Genomic DNA, 9,660 nt, shown 5'->3' with positions numbered 1-9,660 from the left:
TAACTTTTTCTAAACTCCTTTTAGCAATATTCTGTCAGCTCGTAACCACTAGTTCTCCCATTGATCTGGCCCTGTCCCCAACTGCACAATACCCACTGTCAATTTCAAAGCGATCCTGGCCCTAAACCATTCTCCATAAAATGCTATGGCTGCCGGTTTGACACTAATAGTGGCTGGTGACAACCCCCTTTTTTGTCAGTATGGACAAACGTTGTTGTCACAGAAAGCCATCTTTCCTCAGCCTTCTCATCTCTTAAAGTTTTGTGGACAGTCATACTCTCCAAAAACTCAGTACAAGCCAATCAATTACTCTTGCTGACTAAACAAAGTGATTTTTTATGAGTTGTTCTCTAAAACTACAAGCTCCAATAGTTCCTAATGCACCTGAATTTGTACGTTGCCCATGTCCAGGAACCAACCAATAGAACATTAAGTACTAGGAACAGAATAGTGCAACAATTACAGGGGCGTCCATTCCTGATCATGTTCTGCTCGTGGTGGAAAATGGCATCAGAATGCTGTCGTCCCTGAGTTTCTTTGACATTTTCCACCCAAGTCACAAAATGCACTCAGATAATTGCCTTTCGCACATACATGTTTGGTGGTGAGCAGTAATGGTGGCCACCATATAAAAACAAGGAAAACACTGTTACTTACTATGGATACCTCTGGAATACACCTACCCTTTACACACGCAAAAGACCAGAAAGAAACCAAAGGGATCATCCTTATTGCCTGTATCAGAACTTGATGCGGGTGGAAAGACTTGGTGGATTCCGTCCTTTCCCCTCACTCTCTGGCCAGCCTCCCTTGGCCCTCCTCCTACCCCCACCTGCGAGGCTAAGAACCTCGGGGTAATCTTTGACTCCACACTTTCCTTCTCCGCCCACATCTCTGATGTCTCTAAAAAGACAAACTTCCTACTGCACCTCCTCAGAGGTACTCTGCCTTTCCTCTCCTTCCCCCAGAAGCTCATGGTCTCCCAAGCTCTGGTTCTCTCTAGGTTGGACTATTGTAACAGCCTCTTTATAAATATACGTGCCTCTACTCTCCGCCCTCTGCAACTAATCCAGAACAGGGCTCCGAGATGTGTCCTTGGCCTCAAGCCCTGTGATCGTATCTCTCCAGCTCTGAAATTTCTCCATTGGCTCCCAGTGGATGCAATGATTACATTCAAAACGCTCTGCATTGTCCAGAAGGCTTTCTGGGGCCTGGATCCAAAATACCTTCAGCTATCCCTCTGCAAATACCTCCCCTCTCAAGCTCTTTGCACCTCTACCTCTAACTCCCTCAGGGTCAGTCGTTTTTCAAAGAAACAAGCTCGGGGTAGATCTCTGTCTTCGGCTGGGCCTCCCTCTGGAACAGCCTCCCTGCCACTCTAAAACCTGAGGAGAACCATCTCTGGTTCTGGAAGCACCTCAAGACCTTCCTCTTTGCTTCTGCCTTTGATCCCCCTCTCCCCTGCTGATCTGTTCTCTCTTGGCACTGTGTACGTAGCCACCATCTGTCCTTTGGGCCCATGTACCTGCTCAACCTGCCACCCTCCCGCACTACCTCCGGGCCACCCCTTGCATTGGGGTCTGTATCTGTACCCATACAGTCCCCCCATTTTTTCTTCCTTCACTTATAAGACCTACCCTGTCTGCTGCCTTAAACCCAGCACTTGCCAATTGCTGGCTGCACTACCACTGTTTGTTGCCTTACTATTTATTTATTTATTATTATTCATCTGTTTCTCCTTTGCTCCGCACTCTCCACTTCTCGCCCTTCCATGCACTTTTCCCCTCCTCCTCTCCCATGCACTTGCGCATTCTCAATGTCACTGGGCCTAGTAAGATCGTTGTTTTGTTCTCCTCTGTTCCACTCATTTGCCTTATCGCGCTCTGAAACACTTGTGTACGAGCACGATAGAACTAAAATATCAATATCAAAAGGGTGCGGAAACGCACAGAGCAGATTTCCCAGTCTGCTCTCTATTCCGTCTATGAAATCCAGAACAATATGCAAGAGAGGCAGAAAAACACGTCAGTTATTAACCTGCAGTTTACCACACTCAGGCCATTTAGTAGGTTCAGCAAAATGAGGGAGTAAATGTCACTTCGTTCTCCAATTTTCCTCCACACTGCGGTGGTGCAATTTACATTGTAGTGATCTCTATACATCCAATCTTGCCCACATGCGCAACGCATGCGATTATTCATTCTCCCACACAGTACTTTTCTTCCCAATGCATGCCAAGACCAGCCGCGCTGCCAGGTTTGAATGAATCTGTATTTGTTCAGGGATGTCTGCCACAGCTTCAAATCCTCTTATTGCGTGTTATATGAATTTGGTGATGAGGTTTCATTGCCTCCTGTATGGTGAACGCATGTCCCTGTAAACTGCCTTTCCTTGTACTTCCACTTTGTATGCAAAGTGTATGGGGCTCATTGCAAGTATGGCAGTGTGGGAAAAAAATCGCAGAAACTGAATTATCCCCACTTTTCCCGCACTGCCATACTAGGCGTATGGCCCTGGAGTGGGGAGATTTACCAGCATCATACTGTAGGTAAATCCTCCCACTTTCCACTGAAAATCAGCAAAATTGGTGGAATTACAACAGCGCTAATTCTGCCAAAAATGCCCCATAGAGTCCCATGGACTCTCAAAATTGGGGATTAAAAGTGCCACTGCCACTTGTAATCTGGCAGTGATTCTGCCATATCAAGTGGCGGTAAAGGTAATTCCTTTGGGTGGTATTCCCTCTGATTTACCGCCGGTATACCGCCCAACTCATTATGAGGCCCATATGTCTCTTAGCAACTGGTGTATTTTTTCACATGTAGGTTCTGTGATGATTCACCAGCTTTTGTCACTTCTCTCCATGGGGGAGCCCTTTCTCATGCGGCTAGGGAGGTGCAGCCAATACCCAATAGTCCCCCTAGGGGTGGTTTAATGAGGGAGGACCACATGGAGAGGGGCTCCTTCTCTTGGGATAAGGATGATCACTTAGGGTACAGCCAATTGGCCAATGCCACACACCAACCTTCCCTAACTCCTCCCCATCCATTCCAAACCACTTAATTGAGAGAAGACCCATGTATTTCTGTAGTGTATGAGAAACAGCCAAAACACAAAGTACCAGGATGAAGAAGATCACAGAAGACATGAAGATTACTGACAGTGCTAGCACAGGTATGAGGTGGCCTCGAGGATGTATGAAGATCAAACTATCGAAAACAACAAAGGACTTTAACAATCTGTCAGGCTGGGACTTGCAACAATGTATAAGAAGAGTTGAAGACAGAAGAATTAGTCAAGCCCAGCCGGGAGAGGCAGCAGGTGTGGAAATCCTGTCTGCTGACCGGTGATGCCGAAGAACAGAGGATGCTGGTGAATCCCTGAGGGAGTTCTACATGGTGCAGCTGCAGCAGATCCGAACACGAAGCAGGAAGAGAGAGCCGAGCAGTCCAGTAGAGTGCAGAGCCGCTGCAGAGCAGCCACAGTGCTGCGAAAGCAGAAGAGAGACGCACCACAGTCCCAGGAAGCTGCGTGGCATGCCGAAGTCCCAAATATGGTAACAGGAGGTACAGGAGACCCTTAGGGGACACAATGTGGAAGAGGTGCAGGCTCTAGGGGCTCTCCGCTGGCCCAGAGTAGTACCAATCAAACTATTGGGAAGGGTGGATAGAGCATACAGGGAGAACTTCCTCGTCGCAGTGGCAGCAATAAGCCCACTGAGCCCCAGAGAAGGATCTGTGACCCCAACACAAGCGCATCGAGCATCCGAGGAGAACCTCCTCCTCACAGTGGCTACAATAAGGCCACTGACTATCAGAGAAGGGTCTAGGACCCCAACACAAGCACATCGAGCATCCAAGGAGAACTTCCTCATTGCAGTGGCAGCAGCAAGCCCACTGAGCCCTAGAGAAGGGTCTGAGATCCTAAAACAAGTGAATTAAGCATCAGAGGACAACTTCCTCATCACAGAGGCACAAATAAGCCTACTGATCATCACAGAAGGGTTTGCTTTGTTTTCTTTGAAGGACCGCTTTGTTGTGCGAACGCTCATTACTGCCTGAAGCATTCTATCCAGGAACAGCACTGCGAGCTGAGCTCTTGCTGAATCAACTCTGCTTCCTGGAAGAGCCGGACCTCGTGACTCTTTCCCAGCATTTATTGCCATCCCAACCACCCTTGCAGCGTTAAGCCCTGGAGGCAGTAAGGGCTGGAGCTTCTGTTTTGCTGATTGGCTGTGACCTGTGGCCCTGTGCAACAGCGTTTTACTTAGACACTGACAGTGACTTTGTGAGTATGCTGGAGTGACCTCTTGGCTGCTTTTCTACACACTCCAACTAATACGCGTCACTAGGGTAAGGGGGGAGAGTTGGACTCCGGCAGCTCCTCAAGCTATCGGCCGTTCCTTACCCTTTGACTTGGGGCCTTATAGTCACCTGCAGCCTAATGAGATTATTATTTTGTTTTTTTCACATTATTCATATAACACTGTTTTCTGATACAATACTCTCTTTGTATTCCCTGATTTTATGATAGGATACATATTTGTGTGCTTTTATTGTATATTGGTGGTTGTATTTTATGCACAGATTTTTAGCTTTTGATTTATTTTAGCTAACATCTCTACTCAGTGCATTTTATCATTGTGTTTTGTCCTAAACATTTGGATAGTATCGCCTTACACTCTGCTGCCAGCCCTTCTCTTTTTCTCTTGCATTCTAATTTTCTAGGTTTAGTCCCCTTTTTTGGATGACATTTAAGGGCCTTAGGAGCGAGTCAGTTATGAAGGCCTTGCTGGACTCTACCCAACCTGCTGTGGTGGCTACTTTCTCCATTATAAAAGTAGCTACCCCTCCTTTGAACTCCTGTTCTATCTTACTAGGTAAGCTTCCCCCTACACCAGCGGTTGGCTCCTTGGATTCTATTATTCAGAAAAGCATGGTTCAGGCCCAAATTTACTCACAAGATAGGAGTGCGGTACTTAATATGATGGGCATCACTCCACGTAATTCAGCTGATAACAGTTGCATTTACAATGGAAAACAGGATATTTCCATTAATGCCCAGGAAGAACGCTTAGCAGCTACTATAGCCTTGAATTTGGAGGATGGTGGCAGTTTATCAAGGGCGAGGACTTGTCCCGACAACTCCTTCAGTACTATGGTGAACTCTAACCATCTGACACCTATTCCCCCACAAACAAAGCGGCCTCCATCTGCCTCTATGTTGGATTCCTCTGGTCTAGACTGTACAGTACCTCCTGCTGATTCTATTGGGGCTCTTGTTCCTCAATCTTCTTTATTAGAGGGCAATAATACCCACACTATTTCAACCGCAAATCTACCTGGGGAAGTGTCTTTTTCTGGTGGGGCTGTTAATTATACCACTTCTATACAGGTGAACCTTTCTGTTACTTCTGCTGGTAATCCCGTCACTCCTACAACAAAATCTACAGCTTTTAAAACACCACTTATGAAACCGTTGACCTACAATCCCAAAATAAAATCTAATATGGGCACTTTAGGACAACCAATACAAGGGAAAAAAATCTCCAATTATTTTGGGAAAAGAACAGCAACTAGCACCTTAATTAAACCTCTGCACTCTGCTCTCACAGTGGCTACTTTGGACCATTTACATTTAGCAGATGTAGCAAATAAGTTAGAGACTGATGATCCTGTAGATAATGATATTGATGACATCAGTATTATCGAATGTGCAGATAAGGCAATAGCTGAGAGTGAGCTAGAACCTAATTCTATTAATAATAACAATGTAACCCAACAAACTTGTGATGCTTCCTACGTGGGCTCTCCCTCTGAACTCACTAATTTCATCGATGAGTATACTGAAAAGCAAAACTGGCTTAGAGAAAGGGGGTTACTCCTAGATATGAAAAAGGAACATGCTAGTGAGTCCATATTGCACCATACTCTTGAGAGGCTGATTACAGAATAAAACTGACTCAACCTACTGTCTCCGCACTGAACATGGTCTTAAGTTCCTTTGTTAGTCTTTATGACAATATTTGGGCGGAGGTTAGATCACATTCTCTTTTACTTGCTGAAATCTACACCAGGCTGTGTCTTTAACTTGCTGAAATCTACACCAGGCTGGTGCGTCTTGATAGGCTTGAAGAGTTGGTTACTATTATCAAGGAAGATAATCCTTCTATAACTAAAACGTGCCCAGACCCTGTTCTGACAAATCAATTTAACATGGAAGGGCTGCTAGATAACAAGGGCAGGATAGGTAAAAGTGCTAACACTTTGGGGAATGACTCCAATAAGATTCCATCTACAATCGCCTCTTCCTGTTCAGAAAGGGGACTATGTGCTCAAACTCTTTTAATCCCCCCTTTGAAGGATGAGGGAGTTCATTTGGAGCACGCCTCTAATGAAAAATTGCCGAACAATCCTGCAAAAGCGATTGTTACTCCCCCTCTGGAAAAATTCACAGAGGGGTTGGCAGCTAATTCCGCTGGTCCCACCACTACCGTGCCTGTTTGTGAACCTTCTATATTAGAAACGGTCAACTTACAGAAGGGAGTTATTGTAGCTCCCTCTTTAGAATTTAAACCTCATTTAAATCTTGAGAAATCCTCAGACTTTATTGACCTTACTAAAGAAACAGTACACCTGAAGGGTTTTGCTCATATAGGTAAAAGAAAACCTACACAACAAACAAAGAAAACTAAAAATTAGAAAAACATGAAGAAAATGTATTCATTTGCCAATCAATTTTTTAAAAATCTGGTTTTGCCAAGTGTGTCCCTGTGTGTAACTAAAATTAGCCCTTCTCAGAAGGTTAATATTCCGATGGTATTAGCAACAACTCTCACTGCCATACCTATTGCTGTTCCTGCTTCTGTTGGGACAAATATACTATCTTCCCCCTCAGTTGGAGACAGTCAAACTGAAACATTGACAGTTAGTTCTGTGTCAAATGATAAATGTCCCCCTGCGGTTTTGGGGAATGCTGTTTTGACTGAGGAAATTCATGACGTTTGTCATTCAAAAGTAATTTTAACTTTGCCTGAGCCTATAAATAATAGCGCTCTGGCTACCTTGAATATTCAAACTGAATGTAACTCTGTGGCTTCTTCTTCAGCTGCAGAACCTTTTATTATCCCCTGTAACTTGCTACCTGGTCCAAATTCTACTCATTCTGTGTCTATCACTACTCCAATACCTGCGACTTTGGTCAACCTTGATGTGGCAAAACAATTATTCCAGAAGCTTTACAGCACTAAATCTCCTACCAGGGTGGGCATTAACTCAACTATAGTCTCATCACAGGCCATGGTCCCTACAGCTAGCTCTTCTAGTGCTTCTAGTATAGAAGGTCAATCTCTTCATCCCCCCGGGGGTTATTTGGCTAATGCAGATTCCTTATCTGGGGAGCACAGCATGGGATTTAGACCAGTGGGTGATCTCTATGTTCCTAATCTCCTTAACCCCACTCATCTAAATTCACTAAATGGGGTCTCTCTCAATGGTCACGAAGAATCGCCATTTGGGCCTTATGCATCACAAAATAGGACCACTTTCAATGTTCATGAAAGATTCCCTGTTGGGCCTCATGTATCCCAAAGTAGGACCATCTTAAGGGGTGCAAGGGGTACTGATTTGGGAGCTGACCCTTTAAGCCAATTCACTAAATGTATGGCTGATTCTCTGCCACAACCGCTTGGGGTTAAAGACTCTCTGTAGACCCTACAACTTACTAGTCTATGGGGTCAGGATATGCCTATTTGTCTGAATCGTGGAAATATCCTAAAAATCTTTCATCAACTTATACCTCTTGACCTTATTTCTAGCTATGATATGGAAAGGATCTTCTTTCCTTCTAAAGAACGTGTAGATATGAGCAATATTGTTCTGAAATCTAGAGTTGTATTGGACTGGCCAAAAAAGGGCCTAATGCAACTTGGATTTGAAGTAAGTTTTTTACAATCTAATGAGCTCCCGGGTAGCCACAGAGGGTCTGGAGAGTATACGGGAAATCTTACAATAGTTTATCACCCAGAAAGGGCTTCACAGCCCCAACAGAGGCAGTTTATGCCCCGATTCAAGAGTGATGCCAGAAACTGGGCCCAAGTTACCTCTGGCCTCTGGAAATGAGAATTCTCCTAAGAGTCTCGATTCACCACCCAATCCTGTGGCCCCAAACATATTTTCTTTCCTCTCTTGGAATTCTAGGGGAAATCTACATCTGTTTACTAACACTGACATAGTAGCCACGTGGCATAGAGGTGTGTCATTGTATACTATAGACTGTCTTTGTAGACAATTCCGTGTCCCTTCTTTCGCCTGAGGTTCAGGTTTATTTCAACTCTTGGAGTGATCATGGGTCCCTGCTGGTCACATTTTCTTCTCCTTTCCCGTCGAAGATACTGTCCTCTGGTGGACCACGACAACTCAACACTGTGGGACAAGCGACCGTGGTACGCTGGTCATAGACTAACATTAATCTCCTCAATTGTCAGCTTATTTCTTCATTTAATCATACCTCCCTTTTGTGGAAACAAGTGGTTTTCAACACTTCACTCTTTGATACTTTCCTGAATGTCCTCCATAGTAGTATCTATGACTCACTAAAGAAGGGTAACCCTAAAAGATCTCATGCCCATAGGTATGATCAGGGGCTTGCTAAAGAAAAGGCTCACTTACGGAAACGTATTAGAGAGGTCCAACTGCTTGATACTGACTGGGATATCAAAAGAGCAAAAATTAAATCCATTCGACAAAAATATAAAAATTACTGTAAATCAAGAAAATCCAGTCTCCTCCAAAATGATGCGGAGTCTATGCTAAGAGTCCTGGTCAAAAGAGATCTTAGGGCATTCTGGGCTATCCTCTCAGCCCAAGACCAGGATGCAGTCATTGACCAATTGAATGCCATCCCGGAGGTTGAATGGGTAGATCATTATTCTGAACTTTTTGCTAGAGGGGAAGAAGGGTTACAACTCTGCACAACTAGGGAAGAGGTTTCAAGCGTTAGGTGGGAACAAATCATTGACTACGAGACAATACTAGGGTTAATTGCAAAAGCTAAGAAATCCAGGGCTCCAGGTCCTAATGGCCTGACGAACAATACACTGAAAGCGGAACCAGAAATTTGGGCAAAACTCCTGTGTCTGCTGTTTCAAGATGTAGTGAACACAGGTAAGTTTCCGATTAGTTGGCAAACTGCCCACATTGTTCCCATTTTTAAGAGAGGTCTACGAACTCTGGTCAAAAACTATAGAACAATCTCTCTTATTGATGCGGACTGTAAGCTTTTTGCTTCTATGCTCCTCTCTCATCTTAATGTCTGGATTAAGGAAAATCATATCCTTCCAAAACAACCAACTGTTTTGAGGGTGGGCCATTCAACTAACCTTAACAGCTTCATTCTAACTGCCCTACAAAGCACCACATGGGGAAAATTTGGGGGTACATTCTATGTTGCCTCGATTGATTTGTCTAATGCATTTGATCTGGTAATTAGATCATGGCTTTGGGCAAAATTATCAAAGTGGGGGATTTCGTTAGGTCTCCTCAAACTAATTATGGCAATGTACGAGAACTCGGGGGTCCATATTAGGATTGACTTAGAAGGAACCCTCTCTAGAAGAATAAGGACACGTATTGGGGTTAAACAGGGTTGTTCCTTAGCTCC

This window comes from Ambystoma mexicanum, chromosome 10 (genome assembly GCF_040938575.1).
Source record: "Ambystoma mexicanum isolate Mex_15411 chromosome 10, UKY_AmexF1_1, whole genome shotgun sequence".
NCBI lineage: Eukaryota > Metazoa > Chordata > Amphibia > Caudata > Ambystomatidae > Ambystoma > Ambystoma mexicanum.
The sequence above is the reverse complement of the archived record's forward strand: the minus strand, read 5'-3'. Positions refer to the sequence as shown.